At 46.2% G+C, this 23273-nt stretch overlaps 1 protein-coding gene across 1 annotated transcript in view; it reads right to left on the reverse strand.

The window, feature by feature from the left end:
• Positions 1-20766, reverse strand: part of LOC126536990 (cystinosin-like) — a 268412-nt gene extending 247646 nt beyond the window's left edge. Inside the window, exon 1 of the mRNA XM_050184071.3 lies at positions 20630-20766. The gene's annotated coding sequence lies outside the window, so the exon portion shown is untranslated. The remainder of the gene's footprint in view (positions 1-20629) is intronic.
• Positions 20767-23273: the final 2507 nt, after the last annotated feature.

The following is a 23273-nucleotide window of genomic DNA, read 5'->3' on the forward strand; positions in this document are numbered from 1 at the left end:
CGCAATCAAGTCACTGGAGGTCAGCAGCACCGCGCGCGGGCAATTAAATCCACCGCCACATGTCCCAGCGAATCCTCGACGGGCAACGAGTGTTTCGACACACTGGGTCACTGCGGCTGTGCCTTTCTTGCCTGGCCGGTGTTTGGTGCGGTCGGCGGTGTTGCGCAAGGCCACGAGATGGTGACAGAAGCGCTCTCCCTCTCGAGAAAGGCCTCGCGATGAGCCTCTGTGTTTACTTTGACCCCGGGCACTTGGGAACAAATCGGAAGAACCGCAGCGGCGGCCGCCCACCGGCGCGCTGCCAGCGAAAGGCAGACCGGGAACATTGCTGTTGCTGCGGGCGATGGACGATCGCCCACTACACCACACTCCCGAGTTTCCACATCGCATCGACAGGGTGCCTTCTGTTGCGTCTTATATTTGGTCTAGAGTGCTCGCCCTATAAGAAATCAATTTATCTAGCTATTTGTCAATCAGTTAGTTATTTTTGTTTGCTTTTCTTCTTTCTCCCTCTCTCTTTTTTTTTCTTTCTTTACAGCTGCAATCTTTTTGGCAAATTGTCCATCTTAGACAGCGAACAGCTTCTGCTCCTTGCACGTTTTTTACAGCGAAAGCTGCATATGGCTAACCTTCCGTAGTTTTTTCGGCGTCCGGCAACAGAAACGGACTTGACGATTTCTAACAAACCCATACGGGTGCAGTGCGGCGGCGCAGATGTCAAAATGCGGAACAGATTAGAACGCTTGCCGTTAACAATGGCGTGACGTCAAGGTTACCGCAGTATATAAGCACGAGAGGTATCGGCGCTAAAAACAGCTGCGTTATCGATGGGGCGGGCACGTACAGTTCGTACACCCGAAGAACAACATGCGTACGAGGAGCGCCGGAGGGAACAGCAACGAGAACGTAAACGGCGCCGGCGCGAAACGACCACCGACGAAGAACGTTCGCGCGATGATGAACGAAAAGGACAATCGCGAGCCCGGGCACCTCCGAACGAGCAACGAGGCCAGACTCGCAACGCGAAAGAGGACAACCATATTCCACTCTGTGAAGATGGAATGGCGGCGAAAGCGCTTTGCTTATCGTTTGAGAGATTTGAGTGCCGTGAGCTATCGCTGCCATTCCATCTTCCCAGAGTGGAATATGGTTGTCATTTGTTTTTTAGTGCGAATGGCAACTAGTACGTACTACTGGGCATGTGCCGCTCTTGAACCTCCTTGACGCCAACTTGGGTCAGTGAGTACGCGCAGACTTCGCGGCGGCGGTGTTAGAGGGCGCTGAGTTTCCAGAGAGAAGCATGATAGAGGAGACCGGCTGCAGTACGCACCTCATACGTGACGCGTTTTGGCTATTCGCATACTTGGATAGTCATCGTAGATTAGTTCTGCCCAATTTTTTTCATTTTTGATAGGGCGTTCCTAAATATAATGACATACAGTTGGATTTCAATAGAATGCTTGTTGAAGGCAATGTAAGTCAATAGAAACGCAACAGAATTTAACGTACACGCTCGACTAACCGCAGGACTCGTGCAAGAGCCGTATCCCCAACTTAGCAGCCAATACTATAAAAAAAAAAGTTTAAAAAATTCTGACAGGGCCCATCTTACGATGACTACAACAGGCTAACTTTTCTACAAAAGAAGATATTGCGCATTTACGAAAATAATCAGGGTCCCTGTTATGAACTAAGCACATTACCGTTATTTTTTAAATACAGAATACTTCAACCAAAAGACGTTTATGATATTAAACTGCTGCAGTACATACATAACAATACACTATATATATGGTCTCACTTCACTAATGCGTTCATATACATGAACGCATTAGTGAAGCTCCTTACGATATGAGACTTAAAAGAAAACGGACACTAAATAGAAGGACCAATCATGGCAAACAAACAACCAGCTACTAAGAATCCTAAATAAGCTAGAAGATAATGTTGATTTCAATATGACTAGAAATGCATTCAAAAATCACGTGAAGGAATTGTTACTAACAGGGCTTGAAAGAGTGATTGTTCTAACATACATATATCACGATTGTCTCTTCTTATGCGGATACATATATCCTCATGTTTATATGCTGCATTTGAGTATACCATGTACACTATGTGAAAATACATAACATCATGTGTGTTCACTCACTGCCAATGAACTACCGCAAAATTACGTGCAATATATGTTGCAGGGTACCGGGGCCGCGGTCAGGCGCTGCGCGCCTTTTGCTCCTGCACGTTTCTTGAAGGTGTCATCATCATCATTGTCATCATCATCATCATCATCATCATCATCATCATCATCATCAGCCTTGCTGCGCCCACTGCAGGGCAAAGGCCTCTCCCATACTTCTCCAACTACCCCTGTCATGTGCTAATTGTGGCCATGTTGTCCCTGCAAACTTATTAATCTCATCCGCCCACGTAACTTTCTGCCATCCTCTGCTACGCTGCCCTTCTTGAAGTTGTATTCAAGATTAAAAATAAACGTTCCATTCAAATAACACTGATTCAATATAGCTGTACAGCGTATTGCCACCGTCAAAGCTAGTTACGCATGAGGCGCGTACTGCAGCGAGGCTCCTCTTCCGTGCTTTTCTAAGAACACTCGGCGCCATCAAGCGCCGCCGCCGCCAAGCCTGCGTTTGGCCTCCGAGATGCCTGGCGCGCCGGTGAGAAACACGTCGTGCGGCAACCGGGCTTCTCTCTCGCGCTTCCTTCTACGCTGCGCCTACTAGCGGCACTGCTGAGAAGTCCGCGCGTGGCCTCCGAGATTAGAAGCGTGGCGCGCCGGTGCCCGCGAACACTGAGATTGTTCCCTCGCTTGCCGCACGCCCAGTGGAACAAACTCAGTGACCTAAGCGCGCGAGAGGGCAATTGAAGAGCTGGAAATACCCTGTGCATTCATGGCGCAGCTCGCTAGAGCATTGGCGTGAAAGGCGTTCGTTGAAAAGCGCACATACCCAGTGCATTTGCGGCGCAGCCTGCTAATGCGTCAGCTTGCTGTCCTTGAGGAACCCTTGTGACGTGGATTTGATTCCGCACAGCACCGGAGAAGCTTGTGCGAACTTTTTCGTCACTGTAGAGCGGCACATTGGCATTGGTACATACGCAGTAAATTACCCGAATTGATGTCAAAGACGTTCATTGAAAAACGGCACACAGCTACTCGTACATACCCAGTGGCCCAAGTTGACATCAAAGATGTTCATTGGAGACCAGCACAGACCGCGTGGCACTTGCCCAGTGCTCCAGGTCGGCCTCGAAGAGTTTCTTCGAACTGCGGTACCTACCCAGTCCCGCATCTATAGTGGCCCATGTAGACGCAAAGGAGGTTCGTTAAAGACCGGCACGTATGTGCACATTGGCACATACTCGGTGACAAAAGTTGGTCCGATGGTTGTTTTTGAACCAGGTTACCTCAGAACAGCAGCTCTATGCGCTAGACATTCGACAACGGACTGCCCAGTGACCCAAGTAGGCGGGAAAACTGTTAGTTACAAACATAGCCCCTGGAAAGTCCGCGAAGTATACTAAGAATGCGAACGCATTAAAAGAGCGTCACTACAGGCTTGTCTGCTCTTGGATTCGGAGCCCGTGGCGCGCAGTGACTGCGGTTCTTGTTATAGAAAGCTTTAACGTCACAGGTGTATCCAATGTCATTACCAGGGGGCACACAAAACACGCGCACCCCCTTCCCCTATCCCAGAAAAAAAAAAATTGCTGGCTATACCACTGGATGGCACAGATGGCGACAGCATCCACTAAAGAGTGGGCTGCCGAGCCGAGCCTGAAGTGTGGTAACAGCGGTCAAATATGGTCAAGCATGCCTGGCCACGAAATCTCAATGGACCACTTCGGAATGCCTGACAATATTGATCGGTTTCCGCACCAACAGCTGCCGCCGAACACCTCTTGTGGACGCGCCCAGGTGTCTACCAAATCCGACGGTACTGCCTCATACAAATCTCTCTCTCTCTCTCTCTCTCTCTCTCTCTCTCTCTCTCTCTCTCTCTCTCTCTCCAGAATGTGATTCTTGGCTTGAAACAGCCAAGAAACCCCACCAAACAGCCGACTTACGTGCACTGCGGAAACGGGTCTTTATTTGCGTATTTTATCACTTATGTTGTTCGTCAAACTTCCGAAAGAAAAGTTATGCAAATCCAACGCATATTTAGGAATCTATCTAAAACGAAGCTTATGCAACCAAATCAATGCAATCCTATGCAACCAAATGCAATGCGTAACACTTATGTTTGTTTTCGTCAGATGCACCGTGTAAATTCATGCAATGTATATGTTTATGCTATACGCTATTCACAATATATATACCGAAATGCAAACACCACTCGGGTGGAGACGTCGACATAGAGATGTCACGAGGACGAATATGATGTACATTGCTTGTCAAGGGAAGGATGATGATGACAGCTATATGCACAGGGACGTACGACACATATTTAAATACATTGAGGCTTTGTATTATAGCATCTGTACAGAATAGGCACGTACCTATTCTGTACAGATGAAACAAGATTAATAACGACATCTATAGCGACCGTCCGCGCCGAAAGCTGGCCATAGCATCAGGGTATATCTTATACTATAGTGCTCCAGATGCCACTCGAGGTGAGTCAGCCCCATCCTCTCCATCACCTTTTGTAGACAACTGGCCAGTGCGATGGGGCGATAAGACATGACGACGTCCAGGAGATATTTTCCTGGTTTGAGCATTGGGGCGGAGGTGGCTGAACTTCCACGAAGGAGGAACCAAACAGCCGCGCCAAAAAAGCCCGAAGCTATTATTCGCGGCGATGTTCTAGGATGTTAAAGGCACATACGATGATGTAACACGTGAAGCCATTCTCAAAATATTGGGGAATGTTGAATTAGAAGGCCGTGTCTTAAGGTGGATATACAGCTATTTGAAGGATAGATTGTTCTCTGTACACACAGAGACGGTGCAACATCGCACTACGGCATCTGTTGTGGCGATGCCTCAAGGCGAAGTCCTGAGCCCTATAATCTCTAAGCTCGCGCTCATTGGCCTTGTTAATGAAATTCCCCATCTGTTCATGCGTCAGTTTCAGACAATATCTGCATCTGGGAATCCGGGGCGATGCCACTTACCCATCTCCACGCGCGTGCCATGGTCCAGAAAGCGGTCACGCACATTAACGGCTGATCCTGTACTTTTTCGGACGAGAAATGTAGCTGCTATCGGAGAAATGTTAACTGGTCGCGTTCACGCACAAGGCAATCAAGTCGTCATCAGAATTGGTGGGCACGCAATGAATCAGGAGAAAAATGAAAGTAATAATATATCGCGAGCTGTCCTGGAGCCCTCAAATCTCCTATTCGAGAATCAGACACCATGATCACCCACAGAATAAGATATCTTGCGGGAAAATCGTGGGGTGCATCTGTACGAACGATGCCTCAACTCTGCACCGTATTATTTTTGTATTTCCTACGCTACAGCTTACCTATGCAGGGCAGGACCAGTAAAACTAGCATCAGTGTCCTCCAGACGACACAAGTTCAAGCTCTGAGTATATGTCATGGACTTCTGAGGAGTGGAATTTAGGCGGCGACTGTGGCAATCACACATGCAACGTCCAGTTAAGACGTACATTTGCGTCGACGCTTTGACGATGCACATCAGACAATTAGCCCGGCTTCCATCACACCACCTCACCTCCCTTCGTGCTGCTAAGCAATGTTCTGAATTCTGCAGTATTAATGTTGTCCATCATTCAACTTTACCGTCGAACTTCACGCCTGCAACGAGACCATCTTTACCGCTGTGGTACACAAACTCTTCAAGCAGGCCTTGAAGGGCATGGAGTAGTGTGGCCTGCAACAGGCCACACTACTACTTTTGCATGAGAGACACAGCGGATGCCTTCATGCTTAACGGATGGCTCGGTTTTCTCTGCAAGTTCAGATGGCGCAGAGGTCGTTCCCGCAAGACCCATCACTATCAATTTCGAAACATCTCATTTGACGTCGTCGACGGCTGCAGAACTCGCCGCCCTCCATGCTGCATGATCTCGAGTTCATAAATCAAGAACCGTCAACAGACTCGGTCCGTTTTCTCTGACTCTAATGCAGCACACCAGTGTCTTATATGTCGCCGTTTTATCACGGCCCTAATGAACAATTAGACTTTGACGTAGCGCTACTCCATCACCACGCTAGCGGCAAAGGACGCAACTCAGCGTGTCAGTGGACATTGGGCCATTGTGACATTTATGGAAACGACCGTGCGGATGAGTTCGCCCGATCTGCCCTGTGATGGCATTCAATGCCTAGCAAGACTGTCGAGAACCGATGCACTAGAACGCTTCGCTCGATAGCACGAGAGTTTATGTCAATAGAACTTAATGGAATATGCAAACGCTCGTCTCCATAAAGGGCAGACGGTATAGGTCGCGGAATTAGTATCCGAGCGCCGATCGAGACTCGCGAAGAACCTCCGATCCCCCCGCGCAACATCCTGGAGGCACAAAGAAAAGAAAGGTAGAAATTAAGCTCGCCACGCCCCACTATGACAGGCTAGGGAATAGCGCTGACCACAAACAAACACGTACCCGAATCTATTAATACTCAATAAAATCCACCCAAGGGAATACTTGAACACATGACCATGGTGTTGGGAGCGGTCAGTTGTCACCCATACAACGTGGACGTGTTGAACTAAGGCCACCCGAAATTAACTCGCGCTTATTAGGGACAAACCCATTTGAAAGGCAGTGTATAAGATGTCTGGCTTGCGAACAAGGATCGGGAGAGCCAAGTTGCTCTGCTCGACCAAGCCCAGCGAGCCGCACACGCCATGGAGCCCTGGACTAGGGGATCCACCCTTGCCCAATTACCCCCCAAAGTAAAATAAAGTTTCTAGTACTGAAGAAACATGCGTTTCACAAATGCATGCCTATTTCGAGTCAGGGTGACCGACAACCCAACATGCGACAACTGTGGTTGCGAGGAGATCACTGCGCATCCCTTTTACCAATGTCCTCGCTTCAGTGCGTCCGGGAAAAGTAACTTTGAACCGCATTACATAGACTGGACAATCACTCCTTGTTGGAACCGAGAGTCCTCAGACACATGGTCGAGACCGTCCTTAGCACAGAAGGCGTTGAACGCGTTGTCGCATTTCTTGAGGAGAAGTGGACTGACTGAGATTTTGAGAAGTGTAGTGCGTTACATCGCACTCGTGTACAGTTTTTTTCTTGTTTTTTAATTAATTTCTTCTTTTGCTCGTGTTTCCTTTTATCGTCCCTAATTTGACCATTTTGAACTGCAACAAACCATCATCAATAATTTTCTTTACCCCCTTATCCCAGCACAGGGTAGCCAATCGATCCATGCACTGGCTAACCTCCCTGTCTTTTCCTCTGTTCCCTCCTCCTCACTAGCTTAAGGATTGGCCAAGAATGGACACATACCCAGTCGCACATGCCCAATGGACCGAGATAGGCGTAGCCCAAATATAAGAAATTTAGGGAAACCAAACAAGCCATTGAATACTATGCGCTATTAAGAGGCAGTTTCTGTGACGTAGTTACTAGCGCGAACAAGACTAACAGAATAAAGGGTGGGACAGGACAGAGTGCTAGCCAGAGCGCTCTGTCCTGTCCCACCCTTTTTTTCGTTAGTCTTGTCCGCGCTAGTAAATGTCATCACCAACTAGCGTCAACACCAACTATAGCCCAACTGTCTGCGTTAATTACTCCATAAAGAGGTGCGTGAGCTTTACAGATCCCTACGTGCCGACATTGCACGTTGCATGTGCAGGCTTTTTGTCGTGATATACTGTTTTATTACGAAAAACAGACGTGCTCTCACTGGCGGTACTTAGTCGGGGACAACATTGAGTGTTGTGTGTATAAGCCGGTTTGCTGGAGACTGCCTGTCAGGCGAGAAAGCGACGACCAAAGCTGGAGGCCGTACAAGTTCGCTGTAAAATGCCGTACACACATCGCACGATTCCACGTGCGCTGCGACGAAGTCAATATTAATAGCAGCGTCATCTTGTCGATGCACCGGAAGTTGTATGTGACGCCGCACGTCCATCCCTGTGTCGACAGTGGTGCTCTCCATTGCTGTCATCGCAACAGCAATAAACGAATTTACTGTTGCAAGTTATGTGCACGATATACGGCAAAATAATATTATTGCTACACAGTGACGGCAAAATACCATAGTGTTACATACAATGATTATTGCTTTTTTATGTTCCTGATTTTAGTGTACTTATGTGACCGGACTTTGTGTTGCTGCGTTTCTGAGTTGACTTCCAGTTTTGGACTGGCATTAGTGTACTTATGTGACTGGACTTTGTGTTAGTGCGATTTGGAGTTGACCTTTAATTTTAATGTGTTCAGGTTAATCCTTTCATTTTCATACTTGTATGTGAAAAGGAGTAGCCGGCGCCGAGTAACGGCGACAACATCTCCTAAGTACCATATAATAAAGAAATTATTGTAGGGAACATCCTGAAAAAGAAACCTTCGCCCCTTTTTCTAGTTTTCCGCATCCGGTTTCGCACTATTGTTGTTGTTCAAGTTCCACCAACGACTTCTATTCTTTAACTATCTCTTCGGGAATAATGAGCAAAGTCCCTAAGGAAGAGTCAACTGATTTCCTCCTCGGCGTACGCCTCTTAACTTCTTTTTGCTTCTACTTGTTAACAGCTACTGCATAGGTTATCGGGCCTAAAATCGCAACTTGTAAAGCCACCTCGCAGATCATGCGAGCGCGCATGAACACAGATGCACCACACACACGCGCGCACGCACGCACATACACACGCAACTGTGATGTGGTGGACGCGGTTTAAATCATGCTAAGACGGAAGCCGAGACACCGGCCCGTGCTACGTCGTCGTATGTGTGCTGACCACTGCACGAAAATGCCAGGGTGGATTCAAAGCCTATGCCGAAAAGTAAATTGCGCGTGCTCTTTATATATTTTCTGAACAAAGGCAAATAGAAGAGTCGTCCCTATAGGGAGGCTGCGGCGCTGTCTTTCGATGCACTTCACGGTAGGGCTCCTGTGCTACGCTAAAAAGAGTGCACGCACAGTGCAGCGGGAACGCACTCTGAAATGGCCTGTCTGTGAATTTGATATCACTTAGCTTCGCGGGAGGGAGTCTGAGTGCGCATTGGTTGTTTCCTTCTTCTTTGCAACACGCTAGTCGTTTTCTTTTTCTTTTCCTCATATACGCTAAACATAGCAACTGATGACGTGAATTATTGTCCGTGAAGAGTCACCGAAAGCACATTTCAGCGAACACTACTGGTCCATTGGGCATACGTTCGATATTGTACAGTGCACACGCAGCATTAAATATCCAAGAAAAGACGTCGATGGTCTCAAAATCACGCTACGTTAAAAAGGGGCACATAAAGACTGATAACGTTCTTTAGAGCTCAGCAATGTGCTCAGGATGGAGTTTCTCCGGCTCACTGTTCTTCCAATGTTATTTTCTCCGGTATTACTGAACCTTTCCTTCCCGTTCCCGTTTTTTTTTTTTCGTTTTTTTTTTTTTTCGAATGAAGTGAAATGGAAGTCTTGAAAGACCGGTTCAAAGGTATACAAACTGATTTTGTGTTCCTCGTTGGATAACTACAACACATCACACAAGGCCGGGTGTACACTGAAGGATGCCAGCGAGGGCAGCGCAAATGCGCGTTGACCGCGCGCGTTCGGTGACCTGCCTCTGCGAGGAAAGCCGATCACACCAGGGCAACGAGGGGCACGTCCTTGAAACAACCCCGTTCGATCGAGTCACGCGTCCGTGAGCGGCCGCCTTTCGCGACAGTGGTTCCTTCGTCGCTCGTCTTATCTCAGGCCAAGAGCTCGCTTCGTCGCCCAATGAGTTCGGGGCTGCCTCGATTTGCGCACGTTCGTCGCGATACAAGCATGCAAGTGAAGTTCTCTATATGCTATCATCGTTAAGCTATACCACGGGAATGATGATTAGTATACATGAATCGGTCTGATCTTCGTGCTTGGCTTGAGACGTTCATGTGGCGTTATTAATGCGTGAGCATTATGAGTGTCAAAATGGAATAAAGTGCATGCGTGTATTAGGACGTGGTGTATGTATACACAGGGTGTTCTTTTTTTTTTTTTTTAGCCGCACCAAATTGTTAAAATTAGAAAAATATAGATCACGGTAGCATTATGTTTGCCATTCGAGTTTACGGATTGGCAGCCTCTAGATACAGAGCAACTTGCGCTATTACGTGCGTAATTAGCGAAGTTACGGTAATTAACTTTCTAATTATGAATAATAGGTGGCTACAGCAAATGAGTACTTTGGGGCCCGCCCTCGACACTGCCTATCCCAACGATTAAATATTGAATAGCGGATTTCATGTGGGAGCTACGCGAAGAATTAGTACCCCTTGGCAGGCTCCTTGAAACCGAAACTGGCTGGAAAAAGAGCGCCTATATCGCCGCCGAATGGTTTACTAATACTATAGTTTACCAATTACTAATAGTTTTCTGAATATAGTAAGGCTATAAGTCACCGCGCAAATCCGTAACCATCGCGAGTCGCTGCGCTTACAGCGAAATCATTTGCTGACAATGAACAACTTGCAAGCCAGAAGGACGAAGTTTAGGCAAAACCGTGTACTGCCCATCATTTACCATGCTGACTGAGCCGGCATACTTCCAGCTCCAGTACACGATGAAGCGCCAGGGTTTGCCCTTGTAATTTTGTTGAAAACTATTTGGCTTCCACCCTCTGGAGTTCTCAAACATGCAATAAAGAAATGCGTCACACGAGGGTTTTTGAATTCTGCCTTCATTCAATACAACCGTTACCTCGGTCACAGAAACAGAACACTGAGTCATCCACACTGGGTCATCCAATACACTCAGTCATCATGAAGAGCCACCGAAGGTGTAGCAGCGGCAGGTGAGAGAAAGTGGCAGAAACAGAGACGGCAAATTGAATGCAATGGGTGGAGACAAAAAAAAATGTACGTGGAGTTTTTCGAAGATGGAAAGCACGAAATCAGGAACGGAATTTTGCAGAATAACACAGAAAACACACCACTACGCCACGGAATCTGAGATGCGCGGCTGACCGGATTACTTGTCCAGACGGCTTCATTATACCTCCCCCCCGCCCCCTTCACCTCCCTTGGACAGGACAGTTTGCGTCTTCGGGAATGTCGTGCTCACCCGCGAAACTGCGTTTCATAATTTTGCGCCCTCTTGTTCGGAATGTTTATTGCTCCTGTGGCGGTAACGCGTACCGTCTTCTCGTGGACCACACAGCCTCAAAGGCCGAACTCACAAAGCCCTTTATTGCGCTTTGGCTGGCCTCCTTCACTAATTATTAATATGTCCAGTATCAGGACTGACTGGCGCTTTCACTTACGAATAATTCCAGCGTAAGAGCCTTTTGTGAATATATATGCGGGGCTCAGGTACGTTTTTCAGCACATACACAAGCCGCGTCAGGCAATAATGCATGGTGGCGTTAGCCCTTGGCCTTCTGCATAAGGCACCATTTCTTTGGTAAGATGTTGAGTCACTCCGCTGTGTCTCTAACGTGAATCGGTTGTACACGGTGCAAGTTCGGGACGTCACTAAACTGTACATGCGCCCTTCACACGCGCAGGGTGTCCGGAAAGGCAGTGCATATGCGCCACACCACAAAACACAGTGTTTGTTACGTTGTGCTCTGTTGGTTCTGTTGCCCAGGAATAAGACGAATCTTTCACGTGCAATAGGGAACGAGAACGCGTCTGTAACGTAGACGACAGCAGACGTCGACGCGAGTTTAGGCATACGACCGATTCAGGAAACGGCGAGACGGCTTTATAACGTGCCTGAACGCACGCTCACGAGGCTTCCCGGTATTGAGTGCTGCGGCCGAGATTTTCTAGAGCGTGACTTTTTCTTTTTCGTCAGTTGGCGAAGGAACCGTGTCATTAATCAGTGCGCATCCCGACAAAAGTCAATGTGCCCGATTTCAGCGGCTTCGGGAGTCACATGTGCAGTTGCCCACTGAAATTAGGGAATGCTGGGTTGCGCAAGTTCTTTCTTCTCGATCTCTCTCTGCTGTGTCTAATCTATCTATCTATCTATCTATCTATCTATCTATCTATCTATCTATCTATCTATCTATCTATCTATCTATCTATCTATCTATCTATCTATCTATCTATCTATCTATCTATCTATCTATCTATCTATCTATCTATCTATCTATCTATCTATCTATCTATCTATCTATCTATCTATCTATCTATCTATCTATCTATCTATCTATCTATCTATCTATCTATCTATCTATCTATCTATCTATCTATCTATCTATCTATCTATCTATCTATCTATCTATCTATCTATCTATCTATCTATCTATCTATCTATCTATCTATCTATCTATCTATCTATCTATCTATCTATCTATCTATCTATCTATCTATCTATCTATCTATCTATCTATCTATCTATCTATCTATCTATCTATCTATCTATCTATCTATCTATCTATCTATCTATCTATCTATCTATCTATCTATCTATCTATCTATCTATCTATCTATCTATCTATCTATCTATCTATCTATCTATCTATCTATCTATCTATCTATCTATCTATCTATCTATCTATCTATCTATCTATCTATCTATCTATCTATCTATCTATCTATCTATCTATCTATCTATCTATCTATCTATCTATCTATCTATCTATCTATCTATCTATCTATCTATCTCACTCTCTTCTCGGCTGAAAGTGCGTTGCTTTTCACGGGGCGTTTCTCCAGTCGACGCCGCCGCAGACGTGGCGGACGTGCTCAATTACGACGCGTCCTGAAGCGGCTCGAATCGCTCAAACGCCCATCAACCATTAACATAGTGGCAACCTCTCGCGCTACTCGATTCTGCGGGGGACACGTTACGTAAACCGAGTTTTCCATGCGGTCATAATGCGTCCGTCCCGCTAATCGCTTTTAAAAAGAAGCAGGTGGCAGCCCTGCGACAATGGTCGTTCTACGGCTGTCGAGCACCTCTGGCCTTCGCCGTCACTGTCAAGGCCATTCGTTCTGTCTTCCGTTTCCTGTGTCGCAAAGGTGGCCTTCGCTAATGTCGCTGGCAGCCAGCCCACTTCCTCCCACGGGAGATTTTTATCCCGCTTTCTATGGAGTGATGGCCCAAATTTGTCTCACTCGATCGGACTTCATCAGGAACGGTGTACATTAAGACGTCCTGACAATTCCCTTTGAATTTCGGTTCTCAGGATACCCGGTAATATGATACCGAAGGTCAGCTCAATGTACCATATATTTATGTAATAAAAAATAAAAGAAGACCTGTTCACTCATTTGGGCTTATTAACCTGCTCAGACTTACATACCAATTAGCTGTTTTACCCCGAATCCTGCGCAGTTCTGTGCAGTAATGTATAATACACAGAGAAGTCTAATGAGCTTTGTGCTTGCAGAACTTCTTTTTCGCCTCCGATATTATTTCCATGTTTCTTCCCTCTCACCTATAGCTCATGATCGTATTCATGATCGCGACTGGCCGCTCGAGGCACTTTGCGTGTATTCACGTGGTTTTTTTCACGCTTGAAAAAAGACGTTTATGTAGCACGTACTGAGCAACAGAGCGCTGCAGCGGGAGTTTTTCGTGTTGCTCTACAGTTTCCTCACTGAAAAATTTAGTCTAATTATAATATTTAGAAGTTCAATGATCAATTAAGACTAATTGCGTCATTAGACGGAATGCAAAAAATAATCTGAGTCTCTCCAAGCGACGGCAAACAACATTAGCTTGGTTCTATCCAGCTACGCGGCATTTGCATATCTTTAAAATCTTGCTGCATGATAGTTGGGACACTGTGTATACAGGGTGTTTCAGCGAATACTTTCAAAGAAATTTTGTTTGACTGACTGAGGCAGATAGCACAATTCTAGTCCATGAGCTAATTTATTTGAAGAGGCAGACATCACTTGCACAAAACGATGAAATGCATAATGGAACAACGAACTAAAACTCACTAATTAAGTTTTTAGCTAATTTTCTTGTGACACATATTGCAATCTGCAAATTCTAGTGCGTGAGACTACAAGGCATACCCACTTGAAAAGTATTGTGTGGACGACACCGTTTATGAGCGCTAGTTCACAAGATAGATAGTTCACAGGAAGTTCACAGCGCTGTGTAGGAGAAAACATATATTAGAAGTAAATGTGTTATCTCTCTCTCTCTCTCTCTCTCTCTCTCTCTCTCTCTCTCTACGCTCGTCCGACCCCCTAACATTCCCCAGTGTAGGGTAGCAAACCAGGAGCTTTTCCTTCCGGTTACCCTCCCTGCCTTTCCCCTCACTTTCTATCCTCCTCTTTCTTCGCCTTCGTTGCTTCTGTGTTCTTTTTTTTTCACGAGATGACTGTGACAGTACTTATATGCACTGCGGCATGGCAGTACCACAACAGTACGCGATCTGTGTCGAGAAAAATTACGGCAGAACTCATCTCGCGATGGCTGTCGACGGCAATGCGAATAGCAATCGAGCAATGTAGCGACAGACCATATTCCTGAAGTCCCGTTTATTCAACACGTGTGGCGGTAATTCCGACACCTTTGTTGATTCAGCTGTATGCCACTTACACCGATATCATGCCGCCTTGCTATGGCACTCGCTTGGCAGGGTCTCCCATGAGCATGGAGGCATGACGACGACTGTAAGACGCCGATGCAGTGACGATGGAATGAGGAAGAAGGAATGGTATAGATGGAACGACAAAGGCATATAACGGCGACGGCATGACGACAATGAGATGTCGATTCTTAAATTTTGCGACCATGGTATGACGACGACATAAGGAGGATGAGGTGGCGACGACGGTGTGATTACGACGGTACGACAGCAACCGCATGAGGAGGCGAGAATGACGGTGATCACACGATCAAGACGTCATGACAACGGATACACGATAACGTCTGTGTAACGACAACGCTATGACGACGATGGCATGACAACGGCGGCGTAATCATGACGAAACGGCGACAGCACAATTACGATAAGATGACGAACAAGGAATGATGTCGATGGATCAACGTAGGAGGTATGACGACGACAGGCATGGTGATGCTGAAGTGATGATGATGGTTAAAAGAAAAGCGTGGCGACGATGGCACGACCACAACGGTATGAGGACGAACGCATAACGACGACTCTACAACGATGCACCGACGATGATGACAAGACAACGACGTGAGTACGATGGATGACGAAGAGTCTGCGATGACAATGGCGTGACGGTGTCTGCATCACGACACCTGTATGACGACAATGGTTTGACAACGACGGCATGACGAAAGTCGGATGACATAGCTGGAGCGACGATGATGGCACGACCACGACAGCATCACGGCGACGGTTTCACAAATGGAGGCATGATAGCGACTGACGACGAAGGCATGACAAGGGCGCCATAATCGCTATCGAATGACGACAGTATAATTACAGTACAATGGCGAAGAAAGATTGACGTCGATGGAACGACGAAGCCGGTATGAAGACGATGGCATAACGACAATGGTATGACGTCATTGAAGTGATGACAACAACAAAACACAGCGTGACGACGACGACGATGGCATAATGACGGCGGCATGACCAGACTTGGATGTCAAAGCTGTAATTAATACAATGATCACGACGGCATCACGAAGCTACTTGGACCACTGGGTCGGAGTAGAAGGTGTGACGACAATAGCATGACCAGAGTCAGATCACGAAGCTGGTATGACGACGATTGAACTATCACGACGGCATCACTATAGTGGTGCGACAACGAATGCATGGCGAACGTATGGAACGACTATGACGGCATAACGACCAGGAGCACATACATATAGCTGCCGAAGCAGGTAGACAACGTTGGCCATTGGTTCGGCGTAAGAGGACGAACGGACGGACCAACGAATAGATGGATGGATGGATAAATGAAAGAGAGAGAGAGAGAAAAAAAAAGCTTTATATTTCTCGTTTCCGTTATCCTCACCTTCCTTTCATGGGCCGAAAAGAAGAAAAAGAAAAGATTACGCAGATTTTGCACACTGTTGAAAATGCTTGCGTTTACGCACCGAACAGGTGACATACTTAATGTCACATGAAGTACTCGTGTTTACGTTCTACACCGTTAGCAAGCTATGCCGAAATGCAAAACCAGCTTATGCAGATGCGCACTGTGATACGTCGACGCAACGATTTCACGAGGACGAAGGTCATGTGCGATGCTTGTCGAGGGAATAAGGGTCCTAATGGTGACGAGAGTTGTATGGCTATAGCGAGCTAGAATAATACTGCGTAGTGGCGCAAACCAGAGGGTGCGCCAGCGCATTGGCTGAGGCAAAATCCGGGAGCCGCCGTGAAGTGGCGTTGAGAGGTAGGGAGAGAGATATATGGATTCATGTGAACTACGGCGCAAAAATATGTAGACGAGAATAAAGTCGGGACGACACGGCGTCTGCTCGACCCTTGATCCCATGTTTGACCATTTTTTATTGTACTTGAAGTCTTCGTTTTCGTTTGAACGCCCTTGTTGTTTAGGTATCACTTAAATTATTAAAACTAAATTCTGAGGTATTACGTGCCAAAATCATGATCTGATTATAAAAATCATGCCGTAGTAAGGCACTCCGGCATAATCTCTACCACCTGCGGTTAAATACGAGAGCGTAAAAACAAAAACAAGAAAGGACATGCACAGGGTATGCGTATGTCGCTTTACGTTCGCCTCTTGTTTTTTACGCGCTAGTATTTGACGATCATGAATAACCAAACCAACTAGCCTGTTAAATACGAGCATTACTCTTAAATATGAATATTACGCCGCGCAGAGTTATTTCCGAGTATTGAGAAACGCATCTAATAATGGCAGCGGGACATTCGAAAATATTCTTCCTATCTCTTTAGAAGTTTTTCGCAAAAGCTGTATGTGATCCACACGCCTTTCAGTTCGGGCACAGGTTTTCCATATCAGTCCGCCTGTTGTTGCTATCACTTTGATCTTGGTGGCATTTGTAGATATGCAACAGGAGCTTGCGAAATCTTACATGCTGTGGAGCGCTCGATTACGCAATTTATTGCAGATGACGTAACCAAGCGAAACACTATAAGTTTTGTGCTCACGCTACCCATAGCGTGGCCCACATATTTTCGCCAAATGTAAGCTTTGTGTAACATAGAGTTCCTTCCGGACACGTACTGGGAAACAGCAAAAAGTTCATACTTTCGAACACAAGTTATAGGATATATATATATATATATATATATATATATATATATATATATATATATATATATATATATATATATATATATATATATATTCCCAGGAATTTCACTTCGCACACTAATGGGGCAGAGCCTTTCCTACATCTCTGATAAGCTTGGTCTTTGTGGCGTTTTTTTAGTGATGTCAGGGCAGCGGACTAAATTTCGGGCCACTTCTAAAACCCAGTTACATATATTTTGGAGCATCTGCACGCATAATTTATTCGAAATTCCGCCATTGGCCCACATATTTCGAACTTTGCGTGCACATTAGCCGTGCACTGTCCCTTATATTAACGAAATATAAACAAGATGCCTTATATATCTAGTTCGCCGAAGACACCGATGAAACCAACTGCAAACCTGGTATGACACGTGAAACCGGGAAATGAAGGGAAAATACGAAGGTTCGGCAACTCTTTGAAAAGCCTCTATTTGCACCAGGAACACGAAAGTTTCGCCACACTTTACACCTAATATTCTAACTATTTTGACTGAATTTGCAGTGGACGTCTTGTGCAGTTGCTTTATGACTTTGGGAAGTATACATAGCAAATAACGGCAGTACGACACTGCGGAACGCTTGAATAAGTAACCTTCTACAAAGGCTGTAATTAAGCTACAGAGGTCAAACGCTCAAAATTCGTCCCGCACAACACGCGGCTTAGTTTTACGAAATGTAAGCTCAATACTTTGCATAGTTTACCAAGGAGACCAAGGAACAGCAACTACATGCCATGTATAAAGCACACAAATTGGGAGAAGAGTATTTAGTAATTATTAATAAAGCACATAATTGCCTTACATATTTCAAACTTTCGGCACACGTCAACCATAAAATGGCACTCATTTGATCGAAATATGAAATATTTGCCATTTATAGTCTACCCACAAAAAAAGTAAAAACGTTTGAAGTGTTTCATATAACGCTTCTATATGGGCCAAAAACGAGGGTTTAAAATTTTTCATTTAACCCCTAATTGACATTTCAAAATTTGCCTGGTGATTGTACTTAGCAGTCTCCGCATTTCCTCAAAATAAAGACTTCGTGAGTGATTTAGCTTTTTTCTTTTTCGTAAAACCATGAAAACTGTCATATAACGTTTTTGAGTGGTTCTAGACGCAATAAAGAACAGATCGCTTATGGGAGACAGACCATCGAGGTTTCCGCAAAAGCTTTTTGTTGTGAAATTTTCATTCCTCATTCTCCTCGTACATAAGGCACTTGGCGCACCGATGGCCAGCCGAGAAAAAATGACGCGTCCAATACAGGAGCCGTGAAATCCTTCGACCGTATACGTTGCGATGATCTGTCTTTCAGGTGTTCCGGGGTGTTTCCGCACTACGACACAGCGTGTCTCCCAAGCAGCATACAGCGCACCAACTATACTCGGTCTAATTATATACATCTTGCCCCATTTCTTCGAGACCGGTATACCGTAACGGAACGACTATGTCCCAGTTTCAGTACGTTCAGTCTTTGTTATACGTTGACACAAGCGGCACCCCGGCTACGTTGATACAAGAACTGGGAGATCGGTCGAATAATTTTTCCCCTACTCGGTAAGAGCGGTAGTCTCGTTTTATTTTTAATCGAGTTAATTCGACTTTCCCCACCCCCTGGATCCACCGGTGGCGCAGATTATTATGGCCTCCGTGCGTTTACAAAAAAATGCGATTGCTTTGAAATTCAGGCCAATAAATGCAGATAAAGCGTAATAATTGAAGCCACAAGAACGTGTGAAGCAAGCACGTAGGTTAGACAAGTCCTTGCACTGCCCATCATTCCACGGCGAATGCATTGCGCATGCGCAGTCGACGGCAGAGGCAGCAGCAGAACGGTAACGCTGTGCTAAAGTACTTTACTGACTGACTACTCTGTCAGTTGCCTCCACAAGTACGTTTTGTGTGCGTTGTGCGAGTGTGCGTTTGTTTTGAGTGTATATATGCGTCACTTTGTGTGCCATTCCCTTCATATTAAAATACATAGCTTCCCTGACCATCCCACGCTGTGGCGGCCAGATACATACGCGGCTTATCTTCAGCTGAAACGGACTTGCAAGAAAGACGTCATTGTCCACGTAGTATCCGGTTGCCAAGGCGCACTCAGGTCCGCTGCATGTGACGTCTTGACGTTGCCGTGAACAAATGTTTCAGATCGTTCTCTCAGAGTGTGCCAACGCAATTGCCTTAAGCCACTCCTATGTGCAAGGCACATGTGCAACGACATGCCTGGACTGACTCGGGTTTGAGTGTGGCTACGAACGTGGAAGGGAATGCTGCACGTGCCCCTCCGTGCCATGTAAGGGAATCGTAATAATCCACAGCAACTTGTTGTTGTTGTCGCCTTTAACATATAGCACGTACCCACGAGGAAGGACTGGCCAAGGTTCGCAATGGAAACTTTAAAGAACAAGCTGTCTTTGCGTATTCTTCTTATGCTTCTTCTTCATTATTTTCTTTTATTTCTTGCGTATTGACCACAGTTATCGTTGCTGTTGTCCATCGAACATGGGGCTCATAACCACTAGGGGGGATTGGCCAAAAAATGTTTAGATTATCCCAAGTTGTAATCAGAAATAAATTTCCAGGACTCCTATATAGTAAGTGCTCTTGAAAGCTTACATTACATGTTAAAGTGGAAAAAAATAAGAAGAAGAAGCATCAATAATCATCCATCGAAAAGTACACACACAAACAAACAATCAAACGAACGAACGAACAAAAAGGATGAGAGATACAATTCAATAAGCCATTGGGTAGGACTCATTAAGGAATTCCTGGGCAGAGGAACAGAAATCACGCTGGCCGAATCAAAGAGTAGAGGTCCCAAGCGAGAGATTGACGTTCACAGCTTATTTTCAAGATCATGGGTAACGAACGAGGAAAAGGCGACACTTAAGTAAGCGCTCGTGTCGTTTATTTTTTCTTCATCCTAACGTCGCCTGCGCATTCTCTGTCGCTCCGGTAAAATTTCGCCGGAGTTTGCAGTGAACTTACACGGCTCTACGCGTTTCGTATACGTGATTTGACACATAGCGCACCCACACCCGGTATAGGCGCCGCTGTGAGAATAGGAGTCGGGATGGACCGTAAAATAATTTACACGCTTAAACGTAAAGGGGGTGTAAATTTGTAACTTCACACCCTTACACCTAAAAAAGGGGCGTAATTGTTCGAGTTACCGACATATTTACTCCCCCGTTCACTTTTGATGGTGTTAATTATTTCGCAGTGATAAAACGGGGAATGAGTTCCCGAATGCGCGCGCGACGCGGTAACGCGAAACGCACTCACCGACTGAGGACGACCACTTCCGCCGTGAGACGATCCGCCGCGAGGACTGCGGCAGCCGCGTGCTCTCCGGAGCGTCGTCGTCGTCGACGCCAGCCGAGAGATGCCACACCCGCCAACACGTGCGCGCCACGCGCTAGCTGTGGCCAGCGCCGTGCGCCTCGACCAACTCGATCACTGCGCCGTTGGCTGATGAAGCTCTCGACGTGACGGTGCGTGTGCACACTCTTAAGCAAAATTGCACCCTTTTGCCACACAACGATAGTCGTCATCTGTCTTGTCCGCATTTCCTTTCTCTAACGCTGCGAGCCCGGTACTTCCCAGTAACGAACGGCATGCGCGTTATCAGCATGACATAGCATTGCCGACAGGAAAGTAGCGGGCACGGCGTTTTGAAAAAAGGAAACGCAAGCAAGGCAGATGTCGATTATCGTTGTGTGGCAGATATACACCCCAATGGGTGTAACTTTGCCTATAAGAGTGCTGGGCCCGCTCGCCCGCTGAGCTATAACTCTCTATTGTTGACGGACTACGATTTCCTCCATAATGCCACATCCAGAATAGCTTGGCTGCCTTCCTCTTGTCGCAGTGGGCCGCCCCCAGAGCCATGATCATTTTAGCCTTCTGATCATTCGTGAAGGGCATGACTGTCTTCTTGAAGAGCAGGTCACTAGCGTGGTACAGTTGAGATCTCCCGTTAATTATATCTACGCACTGACACGGCAAACTAAAGGGATTTACGTAATCGACAACAGCATATGGTGGCCGTAGAGATCCGCCAAAAGGCATTAGATGGACATAGCCTGCGCAAGGTTTGTTTCTATTGCTAAAGGGAACAAAATGAACATACTTTCCGGGCGCGCCTATCTACAGAACAACAAGAGTGCGTAAAATCAGTCCCAAGTGCCCCGTCACGGTTTCCCGGCTTCGAAATCCCACCCCTCCCCACGTACGGCTCCTCTACGCTTAACAATGCTTCAGCGGCATGTTCTCATGATGCCGCGACCACCACATCGCGTGAAGGTCCACTGCATCGAGTTGCCGCCGCTAGTAAAGCCGTGTATCCGTCCGTGGCTATTCGCATGGGAGCGCCTGAGTAGCGGCGCACGAGCACGTGTCTATTTCGCATTTTGGATGTCTAGCGCGCTTTTGTTTTTTCTCGGAAAAACCAACGAGGCAAAGCTGAGCACGAAACATATGCTTGATTCGGAGGTTATTTGAGGCGCCCTACAACATTGTAATTGATATGTTTGCGATTCAAGCAATAATTAAAAAGTTATCTAATTAAAAGCAATTAATACTTCATGATGAAAAAACCACTGACTGTAAGTACCCACGACTACGGCCACTATGCAATCGGTACGATTTCTCTAGAGCTCTTGGGTTTCTTTTGTTGTTGTTGCTTTGTTTAATTTTAGTCCAAGTTAACTGGGACACCCGCTGTATGTGTAAGCAGTCGAAGGTGCGAGGAATTGGTGGGAGCGACAACCCCACTAGGGGCAGTACCATGCCTACCAATATTACAGCGAATAGCTGTTCGTGTTTCGCTACCCTGCGTTTGCGCCTCGCGATGAGAGAATCTCGCATGTGCTTTTTGCACCAGGTAAAAAAAAAAAAAAAAGATTAAGCGGTGTCGTGTTGCAGTACAGTACAGAACATAAGATAGATTTTCGATCTGGCCAAATGCAGCAGCTGCAAGATGTCCTCCAATGTGCTTCCGTAATGGAGTACGGCAGTTCTATAAACTCTTTGTTAACTACATTTGGCATTCTTTTGCGCAATCAAGGAAAAGAAATGACTGAGAAGGAGGAGAGGAAGAAGACGCGGACAGAAGCGAGAGCTAACTTCAACTTATTTATTTCGGTAACAGAACAAAGCAAGAAGACAACCAAATGCGCATGCGTTCAGCCGTTACGTCATGAACGTAAAGTTAACTAGGTCAAAAAACTGGAATTCACTACTGAAAAGATAAACTTAAGATCTTAAAGGGACTGGCAACCAATGTTAATGGTGCCCTAGCCTTCTTTAGTGCAATGTAAGCTTACCGGTCAGTGTGTCTGGTCATGAAGTGGTAACGCATAAAACACGGTGGGACATTCTTGTCAGAACTTTTTCGATCTGGAGTGAGGATGTAGTCGTTCACTGGAAACCTGCTGAAAACAGTGGTAAGTGAGCGCGATAGCGATTATGCACCGATGTTGTTGGGAGGCAGACAAGTGCTGCGAGAAAATATTTTGTTTATCAAGACGATGTTCCTGCGATTCATGTTTCCCGAAGCGTTAAATTAGTTCTACAGTGATAGCTATGCGTTGTCAGATTTTGCAGTTGTAGCTGTAGGGAGGACCTTTGACTCTTCGTCGGGACTTAGGCGAGCAGGATTTATTTACATTATTTACATTTGAACATGAGATACATTTACACAGTCTAGCGTGACTCCCAAATGGAGCCCGCAAGACGAAGCATACAGCAAACGAGCACACAGCTCACGAGTACATTTCGAGCACGACAACGAGCACACTCTAGCAGCCGACAATCGCTGCTTATAAGCACTTGGTCCCCCCCTTGATTCCAAGGGGACGGAAACGTTCGTCCAGTCATTGTAAACACTCCGCCTCTCCCCGGGACGGGTTACACATACACATGCACA

The sequence above is a fragment of the Dermacentor andersoni genome, chromosome 4 (assembly GCF_023375885.2).
Source record: "Dermacentor andersoni chromosome 4, qqDerAnde1_hic_scaffold, whole genome shotgun sequence".
Lineage (NCBI taxonomy): Eukaryota > Metazoa > Arthropoda > Arachnida > Ixodida > Ixodidae > Dermacentor > Dermacentor andersoni.